This window comes from Saccopteryx bilineata, chromosome 7, assembly GCF_036850765.1.
Source record: "Saccopteryx bilineata isolate mSacBil1 chromosome 7, mSacBil1_pri_phased_curated, whole genome shotgun sequence".
Taxonomy (NCBI): domain Eukaryota; kingdom Metazoa; phylum Chordata; class Mammalia; order Chiroptera; family Emballonuridae; genus Saccopteryx; species Saccopteryx bilineata.
This window is the reverse complement of record NC_089496.1, coordinates 28201890-28221931: the sequence shown is the minus strand read 5'-3', so window position 1 is coordinate 28221931 and position 20042 is coordinate 28201890.

The window sequence follows — 20042 nt, the reverse complement described above, 5'->3', positions numbered from 1 at the left end:
AAAGCTCATTACACCCGGGAGGCCGGGCCTCGTCCCTGGAGTTTCTGCCTCACTAGGTCTGGACTGGGTCCGAGAATGTACATGTCTGAATGTTTCCAGGTGATGCCGCCGCTCTGGGCACCACACCCTGAGAGCTGGTGGCGAGAGCCGTGGTTCTCAGCCCACGGAGCACAGGGCAGGTCAGCCACGGTTTGCAGGAGTGCCAAGTGCGGCAGCAGAGAGGAAGAGGGATTCATTTTGTCTGGGCTGTGCCAAGGGGGCTAATGACCGGGAATGGGGGCTCTTTGTTTCTCTGAGGAACCAGCCCGTTAAAGCAATATCACCATTATCCAGAGTTCCATTTCTTTTTTTTTTTCTTTTTTTTCTGAAGCTGCAAACGGGGAGAGACAGTCAGACAGACTCCCGCATGCGCCTGACCGGGATCCACCCGGCACGCCCACCAGGGGCGATGCTCTGCCCCTCCGGGGCGTCGCTCTGCCACGACCAGAGCCACTCTAGCGCCTGGGGCAGAGGCCAAGGAGCCATCCCCAGCGCCCGGGCCATCTTTGCTCCAATGGAGCCTTGGCTGCGGGAAGGGAAGAGAGAGACAGAGAGGAAGGAGAGGGGGAGGGGTGGAGAAGCAAATGGGCGCTTCTCCTATGTGCCCTGGCCGGGAATCGAACCCCGGTCCCCCGCACGCCAGGCCGACGCTCCACCGCTGAGCCAACCGGCCAGGGCCCAGAGTCCCATTTCTTTTCAGATTCACGAATAGAGCGTTAACATGTCACTCCCCCCACCCCTGTGTCTTCTCCCCCTTTCCCCAGCCTCTAATCTAAAGTAGAGTCTGCCTAGCAGCATCAACTTCATGCTCCTTTTTATGGGTCTTTATAAAAAAATGGTGAAGCGACTAGTCTGCAGTCAAACCGCTGGACAAGCCGGGCATGACAGGGCAGAGGGAAAGCAGAGGAGAGCTGCGCCTGGCAGCTGCAGGCAGAGCAGCCTGGCTTTCCCCTTCTGCGGGACCTCCCCTGCTCCAGGGATTTGCAGAGCAAATCACAGGAAATACAGTCAGTACTGTAGAAATAACTATGGGTGTTGCCAGGGGGTACTGGAAGTATCTGATGGACACTTTGTAAACAGTACGATGGTCTAACTCAGGCATGGCCAACATCTGGCCCGCGTAGTTTATGCGGCCCATGATTATATTTTTAATATTCTCCGCTACTTTAAAATCTCAGCTACTCAGAAGTGGAAGCGTCTTTGATTATTGGAAATCGAGATATTTAAGAAGATAGTGATATGTGGAAAAGAATTCTGCATGTGACTAATCTAGGGTTAACTTTCAATAATTGGTTGAGTGGATTCACAATACTTTATTTTTTTTTAAAATTCCATTATAAAGATTTACAACTTTTGTACTCATCTGTACTCGATATGAACTGTTTGACGTTTAGCCACGATGTGAAACCCACATTCTTTGGGGGGTTTTTTGTTTGTTTGTTTGTTTGTTTGTTTTTTGTATTTTTCTGAAGCTGGAAACAGGGAGGCAGTCAAGACAGACTCCGGCATGCACCCGACTGGGATCCACCCGGCATGCCCACCAGGGGGTGATGCTCTTCCCATCTGGGGTGTCACTCTGTTGCGACCAGAGCCATTCTAGTGCCTGAGGCAGAGGCCACAGAGCCATCCTCAGCGCCCGGGCCATCTTTGCTCCAATGGAGCCTTGGCTGCGGGAGGGGAAGAGAGAGACAGAGAGGAAGGAGAGGGGGAGGGGTGGAGAAGCAGATGGGCGCTTCTCCTGTGTGCCCTGGCCGGGAATCGAACCCTGGACTCCTGCACGCCAGGCCAACACTCTACCACTGAGCCAACCAGCCAGGGCCGAAACCCACATTCTTTTAGGCGGAGTTTGCCAGTCCATACCTAAGGTCAAACAATTCATTATTTTTGTGGTCAAGTGTGCTGAATCAAGTGGCATTGTAGCATAGACAATAGCTGCTGTTGATAACTGAAAATGTGTCCAATGAAATAATTGTTTTATTTGCAATATAACCCCTTCAGGCTCATTCTATTAATTATTGTTTTTACTGATTTGTGATACAGTTTGTATATTTATAATATGTAATTATATTTTTATTAAAATATTGTATATTAAAATTTTTTTCACTCACATTCATAAACAAATTACATAATAAAATTTTGTTTACTTAAATCATTTTTGTATTTAACATTTTTTAATTTTAATATTTCATCCTGCTCGTGAAAAAAGTTTTCTTTCTAATCTGCCCTGGGGGTAAAAACTTGGCCACGCCTGGTCTAACTACTGTGCCTACACCTGAAATTAACACAAAACCATATGAAAGTAAAGTGTACTGAACACAGAAGACCTTGGTTTGCTAGCCCTATAGAGCAACAGATGTGTGGAAGGCGGGACCTCCTGGACTCTCTCCGTAGGTCTCTGCTGATGATGTCACAAAGACTGAGGGCGGAGCCAGAGCCTGACAGTTCGATCCTGCTCTCACTCTCATTGACTCTGATGATGAACCAGTATCCTGGTGATACCAATCCCGGACAAACTGCCTCCTCCTTCCACTTGCCATCCCTCTACCTCCTTACCTACTGCCCCCAGAAAACCCCCTTCTCCTTCTCATCCCACTCCATCCTCAACTACTGCCCCTAGCAAACCACCTCCCTCTTCTAATTCCCATCCCCCTTCTCCCTCAGCTACTGCCCCCAGCAAACCAACTCCCCCTTCCCCTTCCCATCCCCCTCCTTCCTCTCCTACTGCTCCCAGCCAACCACCTGCCCTGTCCACTTTCCAGCACTCTTCCCCATTAAATTGTTGTAAGGTACCAAAAAGCTGAAAATTGATATTCTGGGAGGAAAGGTCAGGCTTTCCTGTCCCGTCCTGGGGAGGGGAGGGAGAAGAATGTAGAAGTTTCTGGCTTGCAGGAACAATGGGTTACCGAGAAACTTCTCTTTCAATGGGAGGCAGAATTTATATAACCACCTTGCATTGACTGTAGTTCCTCAGCCTTCCTGGAATCCTGAGAGTAAAATACCTCTAGGCTAGTGAGGGAAGATGAACCCTGAGAGATTTGTAAACATTTGATTGTGTTATCTTGAAAGCCTTAATGTTTCTGTGTATCCCCCAAACCAGGGGTCCCCAAACTACAGCCCGCGGGCTGCATGCAGCCCCCTGAGTCCATTTATCCGGCCCTGCTGCACTTCCAGAAGGGGCACCTCTTTCATTGGTGGTCAGTGAGAGGAGCACATTGACCATCTCACTAGCCAAAGGCAGGCCCATAGTTCCCATTGAAATACTGGTCAGTTTGTTGATTTAAATTTACTTGTTCTTCATTTTAAATACTGTATTTGTTCCCGTTTTGTTTTTTTTACTTTAGAACAAGATTTGTGCAGTGTGTATAGGGATTTGTTCATAGTTTTTTTTTTGTAGTCCAGCCTTCCAACGGTCTGAGGGACAGTGAACTGGCCCCCTGTGTAAAAAGTTCGGTGACCCCTGCCCTAAACAAATGTCAGCTCATGCAGTGACATCATGCTCTCTACCGTCCCTGTGCGAACAAGGGTATATAAACAGCCCCTGAACTATTTTGGGGGCTTGCACACAATTTGGGTCTGTTGCCCTGTGTCAGCTATATGAGGCCGGCATATTTAATAAATCTCCTTCTCTAATAAAACTCTTTAAAACTTATCTGGACTGGGTGTCTTTATGTAAACTCGATGAAGTGAGGTACAGTGCCTTTCAGAATCTGGGGTGCAGTACTTTATAACAAAATGGTGATCAGGATGCTATCCGCTCCAGTAGATCCACTCACCCTTTCTCTTCCGGTGCCCCTTTCTCCTCAATCCGGGGCCGGTTTGATATCCTCCCCAGCAAACCACCTCCCTTCCACTTTCCATCCCCCTTCCTCCTCCCCTACTGCCCCCAGCAGACCACCTCCCCTTCCACTTCCCATCCCCCTTCCTCCTCCCCTACTGCCCCCAGCAGACCACCTCCCCCTTCCACTTCCCATCCCCCTCCCTCCTCCCCTACTGCCCCCAGCAAACCACCTCCCCTTCCACTTCCCATCCCCCTTCCTCCTCCCCTACTGCCCCCAGCAAACCACCTCCCCCTTCCACTTCCCATCCCCCTTCCTCCTCCCCTACTGCCCCCAGCAAACCACCTCCCCTTCCACTTCCCATCTCCCTCCCTCCTCAGCTACTGCCCCCAGCAAACCACCTCCCCTTCCCCTTCCCATCCCCCTTCCTCCTCAGCTACTGCCCCCAGCAAACCGCCCCCCTTCCACTTCCCATCCCCCTCCCTCCTCAGCTACTGCCCCCAGCAAATCACCTCCCCTTCCACTTCCCATCCCCCTTCCTCCTCCCCTACTGCCCCCAGCAAATCACCTCCCCTTCCACTTCCCATCCCCCTCCCTCCTCAGCTACTGCCCCCAGCAAACCGCCTCCCTTCCACTTCCCATCCCCCTTCCTCCTCCCCTACTGCCCCCAGCAAACCACCTCCCTTCCACTTCCCATCCCCCTTCCTCCTCCCCTACTGCCCCCAGCAAACCACCTCCCCTTCCACTTCCCATCTCCCTCCCTCCTCAGCTACTGCCCCCAGCAAACCACCTCCCCCTTCCACTTCCCATCCCCCTCCCACCTCCCCTACTGCCCCCAGCAAACCACCTCCCTTCCACTTACCATCCCCCTTCCTCCTCCCCTACTGCCTCCAGGAAACCACCTCCCCCTTCCAATTCCCTCTCTTCTTTCAAGGGACTTTGCATATATGAAATGGCTTACTGATTAAGGGTCCACTATTCTTTATTGCCAAATCTGGAGGACTTCTTTTCATTGCACTACTTACATAAATCAAATAAGACTTTAGTAGGGTGATCATCTATTTCAGTTCTAGGAACATCATAACTATCGAATGTCAAAGCTCTCTATGGGTCAGACTCTTCTGATCACTTTCAGCTCTGCTGCCTGTATCATAACCATGTGTAAAGCCAGAAGCCATGGCCAGAGTCACTATCACAGCAGCCCGGCCCATGCAGGTTCGCATTGGATTCGGACAGTCGGTAAAGAAACAAAGGAGCCAAAAACTGGTGGGCCATAGTCTTTAATCCTACCTTGCACCCGGCGGGCAAGTAAAAATACACACTGGGCTCCAAAACCCAGTCACACTCAGTGCTCACAAAGCCACTGACTTATCCGAGTTTCCTAGAATCAAAGGTTTCTAGCTCACCAGACTTATTCTCCTCAGGTCCCCATCTCCTTCCTTATCCCAGATACAAACACTACACAAACTGGCATCTCACTCAGCACTCTGCCATCTTGGCTGCTTCTCCTGGCCTCCTCCACGTGGCCTTTCTCTGTTCTCCTCTGCTCTCTCTTGCTAATCTCAGGAACCAAGCGGGAAGTTCCCGTTCTACCCCTATTTTATAGTGTAGCTTCACAACCTCTAATCCAATATACAAAATAGGGAAGTCTCTAATACAAAGTCACTTCTCTGAGGCATGATTGGATTGTACCACCCCTCATCAAAAAGGGTGGGAAAGGCTTAATCCCAAAACCAAGCCTCATGCTACAACAATTCTCAACACACATTAATATCACCTGGGCAACGGCCTCTTTAACAAAGTGAGCATAATACATTTTATCTGCCCAACACCATGTCTTTCTTGTCTTCTGTGATTAAATGCCACCAACTGACTCCTGCTACCCCAGGCTCTCATCATCCCCATTGAATTCAGAAAACCCCGTGGGATGACAGCATTTCCCCCTTTTATTTCCAGCCTTTAGAGACAGCTACCATAAATCTCTCTGTGGCTGCCAGGCTTCCTTCCCCCATGTAGTTCTCAAAGCCTTAGTGAAAATTGTATCCTCTGGACCATTTTAGAAGATACAGGTGTTACATAATAAATCCACTGAAGCATTTCTTTTTCCCTAAGCCTTGAATCTCTTCATCAACATACCAGGAAGGTAATAAAACTTCCAATTCATTTAGTGTAAAGTACCTTTAACTCCAGGTCTGTAACCAACCAACCAAACTGTAGAGCCTTTTGCAGCCCCTTGAGCTAACACGCTGATTTCAGAATCACTGCGTAGTCCACCTGAATCAACTAATTTCAGTGAGCTCAATATTGTTTCTTGCTCCCCAATTCAGTGCAATTTAGGACCCATTCTTATGCGCACTGCTGAGGTTCTGTCAATATGAACTGACAAAATCTTGCAATTCTTTTAGTGTGTATTGACCTCCTTATCAGTCATACTTTATAGCCTGCTCCTCGACCCTGGGAATTGAGTCTGATTATAGGCCTAGAAGTAATAAGAGGCATGAGGATAGCTCCTGAAGAAGATCAGTGGTTTCCTGGAAAACAACTACCTCAAGGGAAGGCATAGTAGGTCTTCAGGCTGGAGAAGACTCAATTCTTCAGACAGGCATGAAGGGCTGTCTACTGGCAGAGGAACCTTGGTAGAATTCAGGTGTTCAAGGTCCCGTTTCATTGGAATCTGCACAGATATTCTCATTCCAAATTTCAAGTCCTGTTTCTTCTCCATCTATGTCAGGGGTCCCCAAACTATGGCTTGCGGGCTACATGCGGCCCCCTGAGGCTATTTATTCGGCCCCCCGCCGCACTTCCGGAAGGGGCACCTCTTTCATTGGTGGTCAGTGAGAGGAGCATAGTTCCCATTGAAATACTGGTCAATTTGTTGATTTAAATTTACTTGTTCTTTATTTTAAATATTGTATCTGTTCCCGTTTTGTTTTTTTACTTTAAAATAAGTTATGTGCAGTGTGCATAGGGATTTGTTCATAGTTTTTTTTATAGTCCGGCTCTCCAACGGTCTGAGGGACAGTGAACTGGCCCCCTGGGTGAAAAGTTTGGGGACCGCTGATCTATGTCATAACCTTAACCTAAGAAACCCTGCAAAGCTGAGAATTCAACTTGTAATTCAGCCATCCACAGGATTAAATTTTATGTTTGGTTTTCAGAAATCTTGGCCCCATGGTACAGGATATCCTTGCCTTCTAGGACAATCATAAATCCTGAAGCTTATCAGTTTTTGTCCTCGTTCTTCAGTGCACTTAGAAGCAACCAATTATTCCCAACTGCTAATTTATTTTCCCTAAAATCTTCCTTGGTAGCTATTGGCTCACTTGACTGGAGATGTCTACAGGTAACATTTCAAGTTACTCTTTTGCATGTCATGAAGTCGCAGCAAGCACCTCCTTTACAATTACCTCCCTAATTGTATCAGAAAATCAGTTCCAGACAACACAAAACTAATTTAGAGAACCATTCTTAAGGTTCCGTTTCCCTTAACCACTTTTATTATTAATTTCTGTATCAGTCAGGGTTTAATCAGGAAACAATCACTAAGAGTGATATGAAATTTTGGATTTATTGTAAGACTTAGACCAGGGGTCCCCAAACTTTTTACACAGGGGGCCAGTTCACTGTCCCTCAGACCGTTGGAGGGCCGGACTATAAAAAAACTATGAACACACTGCACATATCTTATTTTAAAGTAAAAAAACAAAACGGGAACAAATACAATATTTAAAATAAAGAACAAGTAAATTTAAATCAACAAACTGACCAATATTTCAATGGGAACTATGCTCCTCTCACTGACCACCAATGAAAGAGGTGCCCTTCCAGAAGTGCGGCGGGGGCCGGATAAATGGCCTCAGGGGGCCACATGTGGCCCGCGGGCCGTAGTTTGGGGACCCCTGACTTAGACCTTACACAACTGTGGGCAGTGATGATAAAGTCGATGGAAAGCTGTTGCCTCTGTGTGTGGTGGTAGGTCTATCGTCACTGCAGTCAGTAGGTCCAGGAGATGGGAAGAAAAGCTAAATTTGAAGCAGGGGAAAGTGGGAACAAACTGGAATCACCTACCTCTCAGTGTCTTCAACTTTATGATGCAGATGACCTATCCTTCCCCCCACCCCCACCCCAGCCCTACTCTAGATATGGAGAAGCTGGAAGAGGACATATGAAGGGTGATGGAAGAGCTTCGGGCCCAGCTGCTGCCCCTCTCCAACAAGGTGAGCCAGCCCTGCTAGTGATATAAATGAACTGCAGCAGGGCACCCCAACTGACCTTTAGACCTTAAAGACTCCAGCTTCGCTTTGGAAATTGAGCTATCTTTTTATATAATATGCGGCTTAAGTGTCTGTTTGTCACCGATAGCTTATTGGTTGCTTGCGTAACTATACTAGCCAATGGGGTGAAGTTGCCACGGCTGAACGCAAATTGAGCTGGTCAGGGGGAAGGTGAACATTTGTTTGCATTGGCAATCATCTGCTTTTGAAACAATTTAAGGCTGAACGCAAATTGAGCGTGTCAGGGGGAAGGTGAACATTTGTTTGCATTGGCAATCATCTGTTTTACATAAAAACTACGTCTTAACGTAATTTCTTTTAAGAATGCCTCCTAGAAAATACAGCACTGAAGAGGAGAGAAAAGGAGCTAAAGCTGCACAAAAACGGCTTTCTCGACAAAAAGAAACCACTGAGCAGAGAAAGACAAGGCTTGCTTCAGTCGCAGAGCAAATGCGTCAAGCAATTAAGCAAGTAGAAGGGGGAAACCCCGTGGGGCACTAAGCAAAGAGGCGTCCTCGCCACTTGCCCTGGGTAATTCAGTTTGAATTAGAAGACACCTTTGCACAAATAATTTTAATTACAATTTATAATATCTAGAACAGCGGTCATTTCGTATGACTGCCGGGCTTTCTAGTCATATATATTTCTCTTACGTCTAACCATCAACCACAGAGGGAAGGGAATTCTGGGAAATGTAGTTTCAATTTAACTAAACTCAGACAGTAGATAGCCACCATAGAAAGGGTTGGTTTTGGGATTGATTTTGAAAATAGTGCCTACAATAATTGTTGATGGATGGATTTGATTTGGTAGATGAAGGACAGAGAATTACTTGTACATTTTGTTTTGTTTGAACAATTTTTTAAATTCAAAATTTGGGGGGAGGAGTAAAATAGGCTTTTTTTTTACTCTTTACAGATTATTTCTGAGTTCTAAGTTATCTTCCCCTCTCCCACACATTTTTGTAATTCCTGTATTCCAACATTCAGTCTTGGCTGCCACTGTCAGTCAGACAGACAGAAAGCACAGAGACATATTTTCTCGCATCTCTAGTGGCATTGTGTGTGTGTGTATGACAGAGACAGACAGAGAGAGGGATAGAAAGGAACAGACAGGATGCGAGAGAGATGAAAAGCATCAGTTCTTCATTGCGACACCTCAGTTGTTCGTCGATTACTTTCTCATATGTGCTTTGACTGGGGAGCTACAGTAGAGTGAGTGACCCCTTACTCAAGCCAGCAACCATGGGCTAGAGTCAGCGAGCTTGGGATTTTGAATCTGGATCCTCTGTGTCCCAGTCGACGCTCTATCCACTACGCCACCACCTGGTCAGGCTGTAGTGGCATCTTTAACAGCAGGTTTTAACTGCTCCAAGTATATCAAATAGATGCATGAATTTTCTGTTTTAGCATTTCAGTAGTTAGTTATGCTCTCCTTTTCAATTCAGATTCCATTCTCTTGCCATGTATAATGATTTTGATAATTAATCTTTCATGGCTCTAGAAGTGCCTGAATGCTGCCCCAGCAGGTCGCCATTATCCTCACATCACTCTTCAGGGCATTGTGACTCCTTTATTAATTCAAGATTTGTTGTAAGGTACCAAAGGCTACAGAATTAATGTTAATATTTTAAGAAGGTTAAAGAACATTTTATTAGTTGGGCTAGGCATACAGAGAGATTTTGTAAATGATCTCTGTACTTGTGTAATTAGCATAAAACCAAGATGGCTGAGGGCATTGTGTTGTAAATGCAAAGGGGAAGGATATTTGGATTCTCTGACCTTTCCCCACACCTATAAGGAAGCGAGTAAATAGCTAGCCAGGTGTAGGGAGAGAAAAATTAAAAGAAACCTTTTCTTATACTAATGAACCATTTACAGGCATTTGTCCCCATGGAAACTACCTCTCCCCCTCCTGAAAGCATGTAGTTAATGTATGTATCTCTGGACAAAGGAATAGCAAATGAACACTAGAAAATATAGGAATGTCTTTTAGTATGAAAAGTGACATTTTTACTATTGTGTTGCCTTATAAGGTTTAATGTGTAGAAGCATCTTTTTTGAATCCTATAGACAGATGTTATGTAAAGCCAGTAGGCATGACCACCATCAGGGCCACCTGGCACGTGCAGGTTCACATTAGATTTGGACAGACAGTAATAAAACAATGGAGCCAAGAACTGGTGGGCCATTATTTTTAATCCTAGCTTGCACCCGGTGGGCAAGTAAAAACACACACTGGGCTCCAAAACCCACTCATTCAGCGCTCACAAAGCTACTGACTTATCCGAGTTTCCTAGAATCAAAGGTTTCTAGCTCACCAGTCTCATTCACCTCTGTTCCTCATCTCCTCTCTGTACAAACTCTGCACAAACTGGCTTCTCCTTTAGCATTCTGCCATTTTGGCTGCTTCTCCTGTCCTCCATCTGGCCTTTCTCTGCTCTCCTTTCTCTGCTCTCTCCTCTAATGCTAATCTCAGGAACCAAGAGAGAGCAAGCTCCTGGTCTGCCCCACTTTATAGTATAGAAATCAAAACCTGTAATCCAATATACAAACAAGGAAGTCTCTGATACAAAGTCACTTATCTGAGGCATAATGGGATTCCTCATGAGAGTGCACCACCCCACATCAAAAAGGGTGGGAAAGGCTTAGTCCCAAAACCAAGCCCCAGGCTACAAGGATCCTGCCTGCCCACGGCCTGCCCCAACACATATTAATATAATCACACCCAACCCAAGCAAGAAGGGCAACCAATACCATCACCTGGGCAATGGGCTTCCACATGGGCAGCGCCATCTTTAAAAAGTGAGCATAATATATTTTATATGCCCAACATATTATAAACTTGCTAATGAATTGTGTCCCATCCCCCCTCCCTTCATCTTTTTCCCAAACCTGTATAGGAGAAAACAAAAGGTATAAGCTTACACCGTGATGTCAGGTTTTTTCCCTGCCCATGTATAATTAACGGTATATAACCAGCCCCTAGAATAGGGGTCCCCAAACTACGGCCAACAGGATGCATGCGGCCCCCTGAGGCCATTTATCCGGCCCCCACCGCACTTCCAGAAGGGGCACCTCTTTCATTGGTGGTTGTGACATTCGAATAAAAACTATAAAATACATTAATAGGCTTGAGAAAATAACTTAAAAGGAACTAGTCCAGTAAGTACAGCACATTCCCGGAATAGATGAGACCAGACTCCCAGGATGAATAAGACAGATGAGTCCTAGAGATAGGGAAGTCGTTAGACTCCCAGGATGACTAGGAGCTGATGAGTCCTTGAGATAAGGAAGTCGTAAAAACTCCTAAGATAGTTAATGTGACCACATCCTAGGGGATAGATAGGGACATTTCCAGCTGGGGGCTTTCAACTGCATAACTGGTTACTAAGGCACATGACTAAAAATTTAATTTGGAGAAGCCAATTGCTAAACGCCAAATCCGCTTCTGTATGAACTGCTTGCTTGCTACGCTATAAAAACCCCTAGACTGTAAGTGCTAGGTGTGGCTCTTGTTACTACCACTTGAGTCCACCCCTGCGCAGGTTTTATTTTCCTTTGTTTTGTTCTCTATTTCTTTTGGCCATAAAGATTTGTCTTAAACTCTCCAAACGTCTCCAGTGTCTGTTTTACCCGGCGAGTGTTACATTTTATGGGGGCTCGCCCGGGATTGCCCATTACGGGTATCTTGACTGGGGACAGGCGGAACAGCTGTTTGAGCTGGTGAGTATTTTGTTGTAGAATTTCTTGGTTTTGTATTCTGGCTCCGGAGCACTTACAGTCTGTGGTGGCAGACAGGACGCTGTCAGTGACCCGCCCAGACACTCTGGCCAAAGGGCAGGACGCTGCCGGCCGAGGTTTCTGTTTCTGTCTGAAATCAATCAATCGTTCCAAAGTAGTGAGCTCACTCGCGCTGCGCCGCGCTGCTGTCTGGTGGTCTGTTTAGCCTGAATGACTGTGTGGGAAATTTTGTGTATTGCCCTCCTGGGATTTGCTGCACTGTTGTGTTTGGTGTTAATTTGTTTGCCAGTACAGTGTGATCAGCGCTCATCTATTTGGATTACCCTGCTTATAGGGTGGGGAATCCTGTGTGTTGTTTTTGTAGGACTAGAAGCATACCTGGCTGAGAAGAACAAGCACCGTGAGATGGGACAGCAAGAATCTACTCTTAAATCCCCTCTTGATTGCATTTTAAGTAACTTCTCTGATTTTCAGAAGAGAGCTCAGGGTTATGGGGGACCTCCACCCGATCGAGAAACTCTCCGGACCCTAAGCCAAGTAGAGTGGCCATCTCTTAAGGTTGGATGGCCATCTGAAGGAACCTTTGATCTGCCCATAGTTTTTGCAGTAAGAGCCATTATATATCAGGTACCTCACCCAGACCAATATGTGTATATAGATGTTTGGATAGATATAGCCACAGACAAACCTGGGTACATTAAGAGGTGCATAAAAGCAAATCAAAAGGTTAAGAGAGCTATTTGTGTGAGCGCTGCGGACATTAAGCCTCGCCCTCCCTCCGCTCCACCTGCACCTGAAAAAGAGCCTCCCAAATCGTATCTGGTCCTTTCTGATGTTACTGAGGATATAGCAGACCCTGTAAATTATCCTCCTCCTTATCAGAAGCCCAGGGAGCCAGATTCAACTGTGCCCGAGAATGTCCAGAGTCCTCCCCACACCCGAGGGGGAACCCCTTATGCTCAACCTTCCTTTGCCGGAGGTGCCCCAATGTTACCTCTTAGGGAGGTGTTGCCCCCACTAGATGAAGGATCACATGCACCGTCCCGAATGATTTATATTCCATTTTCTACTAGTGACATTTATAATTGGAAACATCAGACCCCACCATTTTCAGAGAAACCTCAGGGGTTAATTTCTTTGCTTGAGACTGTTTTTAGGACCCATCAACCAACTTGGGATGATTGTCAGCAGCTTTTGCACACTTTGTTCACAACGGAAGAAAGAACCCGCATCAGCCAAGAAGCTGAAAAAGTATTTAGGGAAGAGGGGGGCACTGAAAGGGACCTAGAGAGGACTCTCCCCAGGAGCCCCCCCTGTTGGGATCCAAACAATGACAGGGATAGGGAATCGCTTACCCAATATCGCCAGGCTCTATTAAGGGGAATAAGGGCAGCTGCTAAGAAACCAACCAACTTTAGTAAGGTAGGTGAGGTAACTCAGGGGAGGGATGAGTCCCCTGCTGCATATTTAGAGCGGCTAATGGAGGCCTACCGGGTTTATACCCCTATTGATCCTGAGGCAGAGGAAAATCGCAAGCTAATAAACATAACCTTTGTCACTCAGGCAGCCCCAGACATTAGAAAGAAGCTCCAGAAAATAGAAGGATTTGAGGGAAAGAATAGGAGTGAATTATTAGAAATAGCACAGAGAGTCTTTGTCAATCGCGATGACCCTGAGTTAGGGAGAGCAGCTGTAAAACTACTCTTGGCACAGCAATCAAAAGGAAAAAAAGGGAAACAGCACCCCTTTAAGGGAAAGAAGGGAACTTTCCCGCAGAAGCAACTAGATAGAGACCAGTGTGCTTATTGCAAAGAGAAAGGTCATTGGAAGAAGGATTGCCCTAAGCTACAAGCCGTAAATCAGGAACAAGGCTCACAAGTTTTGCTCCAATTAGATTGACGGGGCCAAGGCTCCATTTCCGTTGGCCCCCAGGAGCCTATGCTCACACTGTCAATTGAAGGGAAACCAACTACCTTTCTAGTTGACACGGGGGCCACTTATTCCGTCCTAAAGAGACCACTTGGGACATTACAAAAGGAATCCACAAAGGTAATAGGGGTTACTGGCAAAGCTGTCACATATCCTCGAGCCACTGCACGGATTACGGACCTGGCGCGAGGGACTATTACTCATTCATTCCTGATTATTCCAGACTGCCCTTACCCGCTGTTGGGACGAGATCTGTTGCAAAAATTTCAAGCAACAATAACCTTCAACCAGGAGAAGGATGCAGAAGGCAAGGTATTAGTGACTGTGCCAATATCAGAAGAATACCTGATTGCCTCCCTCCCGGAAGGTAAGAACGAGTTTAAGGGCGTCCCCGAGGAAGTAAAGCAGCAGGTTCCTGGAGTTTGGGCAGAGAACAATCCTCCGGGATTGACAATACATCAGCCGCCTGTAGTAGTGCTGTTGCGGAGCGATGCTAACCCAGTATGCATCAGACAGTATCCTGTGCCTGCTCGGGCTAAACAGGGTATAGCACAGCACTTGAGGCGCTTATTAGAAGCCGGGATTCTCCGGGAATGCCAATCTGCCTGGAACACTCCTTTGCTACCAGTACAAAAGCCTGGAACTCAAGACTATCGCCCAGTACAGGACCTGCGTGAAGTAAATGCTCGGGTAGAGACCATACATCCTACTGTGCCAAACCCCTATACCCTATTAAGTTCATTGCCACTGACTCATGTTTTCTATTCAGTATTAGATTTGAAAGATGCCTTCTTTTGCATTCCATTAGCAAAGCAAAGTCAGGAAATGTTTGCCTTTGAGTGGAATGATCCCGAGAATGGACTTTCAGGCCAATACACTTGGACCAGGCTCCCTCAGGGTTTTAAGAACTCCCCAACCATATTTAATGAGGCTTTGTGCAAAGACTTACAGGAGTTTCGAGCCGGCCACTCTTCAATTGTATTGCTGCAGTATGTGGACGATCTCCTTATCGCAGCCCCAAACCAGGAGAGTTGCCAGGAAGCTACGTTAGAACTACTCCAAGAATTGCAACGGATGGGCTATCGAGTATCTGCTAAGAAGGCCCAAATTGTCACCCAAACCATGAGTTACTTGGGGTATGACTTGAGGGGAGGACAACGTAGTTTGTCTAGCCAAAGAATTCAGACCATATTACAGATTCCTGAGCCTGTAAATAAAAGACAAGTACGAGAATTTTTAGGTGCTGTGGGATATTGCAGACTTTGGATACTGGGATTTGCAGAACTGGCCAAACCTTTGCATGAGTTAACACGGGGAAAAGAGGAACAATTTATATGGACAAAGGAGGCACGAGAGTCTTTTCGAAAACTTAAGGAGGCCCTAGTTGCAGCCCCGGCATTAACCCTGCCAGACTTGTCTAAGTCTTTTCAACTATTTGTGACTGAGAAAAAGGGCATTGCTCTAGGGGTCCTCTGTCAAGAACTGGGACCTTGGAAGAGACCAATAGCCTATCTGTCCAGAAGACTAGATCCCGTGTCATCAGGATGGCCCAATTGTTTGAGAGCACTTGCTGCTATCTCCATCCTTGTTAAGGAGGCCAGTAAACTGACTCTGGGTCAAGACATTCAGGTCATTGGAGAGCACTATTTAGAACAAGTGCTGCGGGCTCCACCGGATAGGTGGATCTCGAACGCCCGACTAACACAGTATCAGGCACAGTTGCTGAACCCCCCCGCAATACAATTTTTGAAAACAACGGCCTTGAATCCTGCTACATTGCTCCCGTTGCCAGACTCATCGGTGATCCATGACTGTAGACAAGTATTAGATACCATTACAGGAGCCAGACCAGATCTACGGGATCAGGCCTATGAGAAGGCAGATTTAACCCTGTTCACAGATGGAAGTAGCTATGTTCGGGATGGGCAAAGGTATGCTGGAACTGCAGTGACCACTCAAGATACTGTGTTATGGAAAAAGGCACTGCCTAAAGGCACATCTGCACAACGGGCTGAGCTTATCGGACTCACACAGGCCCTTAGAATTGCTGAAGGGAAAAGTGCCAACATCTATACAGATAGTAGATATGCCTTTGCCACTGCCCATGTACATGGCGCCATCTACCGGGAGCGTGGGTTGTTGACTACTGCAGGAAAAGAAATTAAAAATAAAAATGAAATTGTGGCTTTATTAGAAGCCATTTGGTTGCCTAAAAAGGTGGCAATAATACATTGCAAAGGACATCAAAAGGGGGATTCCCCTATAGTAAAAGGAAACCACTTTGCTGATCGAGCGGCACGGAATGCAGCAGAAGAGGAGGAACACGTTAACCAACTGCTACTCATCCCACCCCCTACTTTGCAAATGGAACCGAGGTATGAGCCAAAAGAAGAAGAGAAAGGTAAGCAACTAGGGGGTAAGAAAAGTAAACAGGAATGGATAGAATTACCAGACAGCAGAATATACCTACCACAAGGAGTGTTAAGACAAATAATTCAAGAAATACATAGCAGCTCCCACTTAGGACAACAAAAACTAAAACATCTAGTAAGAAAATATTATGAGGGAGCAGAAATCAGAGATATCATACACTCTGTTGTGTCTAGGTGTCAGGCCTGTGCCAAAGTAAATGCTGTCAATAAGAAATTACCTCCTCTCATCAGGCACCGAGGAAAAGCTCCTGGAGAACTGTGGGAAGTAGACTTTACCGAAATGACTCCAGGGAAATTAGGCTACAAATATTTGCTTGTTCTAATAGACACCTTTACTGGATGGACTGAGGCTTTTCCTACAAAAGGAGAGACTGCTTCAACAGTTTGTAAAATACTTTTAAGAGAAATCATTCCACGATATGGCATTCCCATTGCTGTAGGGTCAGATAATGGACCTGCTTTTGTGTCCAAAATATCACAGGAATTGGCAAAAAGATTAGGGATCAATTGGAAATTACATTGCATTTATCGGCCTCAAAGTTCAGGGCAAGTCGAGAGGATGAATAGGACCCTTAAAAAGACTATATTCAAGTTGAGAGAGGAGACTGGCGAAAATTGGGTAGAGCTACTCCCTTTTGCATTATATAGGGTTCGAAATACACCTTATACAGGAAAATGGACTCCTTATGAGTTAATGTATGGGCAACCAACTCCTTTGGTTCCACAAATAACAAGGGAAGAAATTGAGGAATCTAATCAAAGTTTTCTAAAGTCCTTACAGGCATTACAACTGATACGTGCAGAAGTACGGGTGCTTAGAGACCAGCAGAAGGACCAACTCAAAGGACTTCCACTGCCAACTCCACCGGAGCCAGGACAATGGGTATGGATTCTTAACCACCGTCGCGGGAACCTTGACGCTCGGTGGCAAGGACCGTTCCAGGTACTGTTCAGCACGCCCACGGCTGTGAGAATAGCTGAAAAACCTTACTGGATTCATCTATCGCATGTAAAGTTAGCTCAAGAACCGAGCTTGAAGGAAGCAAAATGGAGAGTCAAAGCGGATCCCCACAATCCCTTAAAAGTGCGGTTCTTACCTGAATCGTAGCAATGGTTTTCTTTTGTATGTTGTTTAGTATTAAACCAGTACCTGCTTTCCAGGAAACCCTGAATCATCCAGAGAATTTATGGGTGGCTTTAGCACGCACCCTAAATGTCTCATCATTTTGCCTTGAACAGGATAGTCAAACTCATTTCATGCTAGGAAAATGTCTACGCCCGGTATGTAAACCGGCAGCTGACATAAGGAATTTAACTTTCTTTTCCAGTATCCCCAATAAGACTGTAACTTATCTAGATTTAGCAAACTGGGGAAAAGCTTCTTATCAGTTGCCAAGCCATGCATTACGGATTCATACTCCCCATAGCATTATTGTACCCAATGATACTTGTATTCTTTTTGTTAATTGTAGTAAAAATTGTAAGACAATCCCTGGTTATTTGCCCTGTAATAATACTACTTCTTGAGCACAATACTACTCTTCGCAGCAGACGTGCTGCCTCCCTCCCTGTAGGACCTGAATGTCATGATGAAGTACGATTATTGTCAGAAGCTGAAGGATATGCCATAATTTTAAGTGTTGTAGGGAATCTAGTATGGGGTGCTTACAATCATAGACAAATCCAGCATTTAGCTTGTAATTTAGCTAAAAGCATCAACGAAACGTCTCAAGCATTGACTCTTTTAAATAATGAACAGCAGCAATTACGTCAAGCTATTTTAGATAATCGGGCAGCTATTGATTATCTATTATTATTTCACCACCAGGGTTGTGAAAAGATAAAAGGGATGTGTTGTTTTAATTTAACTGACAACAGCAATGAAATCCAGGATAAAATAGATAAAATAAAACAATTAGCAGAGCATATTCAGCAAAATAATGACAATTTAGATTGGTTCACCTCTATATTCAAACTGTCACCTTGGCTAACTACATTGATAACTACACTAGCAGGACCATTGTTAATACTGTTGTTGGCCCTCATTATTGGACCCGTAATCCTTAACAAGTTATTTGCTTTTATCAAAGAAAGAATAGAAACAGTTAAAATAATGGTTTTATCTCAGCCGTACCAACGCCTCAGTACGGCTGACGAATCTTCGTTATAGTTAAGGATTTAACTAGGACAAAGAAGAGGAGGAAATGTGACATTCGAATAAAAACTATAAAATACATTAATAGGCTTGAGAAAATAACTTAAAAGGAACTAGTCCAGTAAGTACAGCACATTCCCGGAATAGATGAGACCAGACTCCCAGGATGAATAAGACAGATGAGTCCTAGAGATAGGGAAGTCGTTAGACTCCCAGGATGACTAGGAGCTGATGAGTCCTTGAGATAAGGAAGTCGTAAAAACTCCTAAGATAGTTAATGTGACCACATCCTAGGGGATAGATAGGGACATTTCCAGCTGGGGGCTTTCAACTGCATAACTGGTTACTAAGGCACATGACTAAAAATTTAATTTGGAGAAGCCAATTGCTAAACGCCAAATCCGCTTCTGTATGAACTGCTTGCTTGCTACGCTATAAAAACCCCTAGACTGTAAGCGCTAGGTGTGGCTCTTGTTACTACCACTTGAGTCCACCCCTGCGCAGGTTTTATTTTCCTTTGTTTTGTTCTCTATTTCTTTTGGCCATAAAGATTTGTCTTAAACTCTCCAAACGTCTCCAGTGTCTGTTTTACCCGGCGAGTGTTACAGTGGTCAGTGAGAGGAGTACAGAATGCATCTGCATCCTGTGCTCCTGGAGAACTGTATGTGGTGGCGCCCCAAAGTGCGGCATCGCTCACGTACAGTACTACTTCCGGTGACATGGGATGCAACATCATGGCTCCAGAAGCATGTCATATTATTTGTTACGGCTAGCAGTGACAAATATGGAACCAGACATTGACCATCTCATTAGCCAAAAGCAGGGCCATAGTTCCCATTGAAATACTGGTCAGTTTGTTGATTTAAATTTACTTGTACTTGTTCTTTATTTTAAATATTGTATTTGTTCCCATTTTGGTTTTTTTACTTTAAAATAAGATATGTGCAGTGTGCATAGGGATTTGTTCATAGTTTTTTTTATAGTCTGGCCCCCCAACGGTCTGAGGGACAGTGAACTGGCCCCCTGCGTAAAAAGTTTGGGGACCCCTGCCCTAGAATATTATAGACACGCACGATTTGGGACTGACCCCGTGTAAGCTATATGTGGGTAGCATATTTAATAAATTTCCTCCTTTAATAAAAGTCTTCAAAAACTTATTTTGGCCTGACCTGTGGTGGCACAGTGGATAAAGCGTTGACCTGGAAATGCTGATGTCGCTGGTTCAAAACCTGGGCTTGCCTGGTCAAGGCACATATGGGAGTTGATGCTACCAGCTCCTCCCCCCTTCTCTCTCTCTATCTCTCTCTTTCTCTGTCTCTCTCTTTCCCTCTCTCTCTCCTCTCTAAAAAAAATGAATAAATAAAATAAAATTTAAAAAAATTAAAAAAAAAACAAACTTATTTGGACTACGGGCTTCTACGAAAACCCGCAGAATTGTGGATTGAGTACTTCACAACAGATTAATGTTTAGTTCCTGGCTTCAGGAACTGGACATCCCTTCTGCTTGCTGAACACTTTTCTCCACTGACTGCCAGGGCACCCTCCTTTTCTGATTCCCTTCTCTCCTTCTCAGCAGTTTTCCTGCCCTTCCTCCGTGTTTCCCCAGCATTGCGCCCCCAGGGCCCTACCTTTTCTTCTTCTAACCTTTGCTTTCCGAGGATGATAAATTCTACCATCTCAGGGGGTGGTACCAA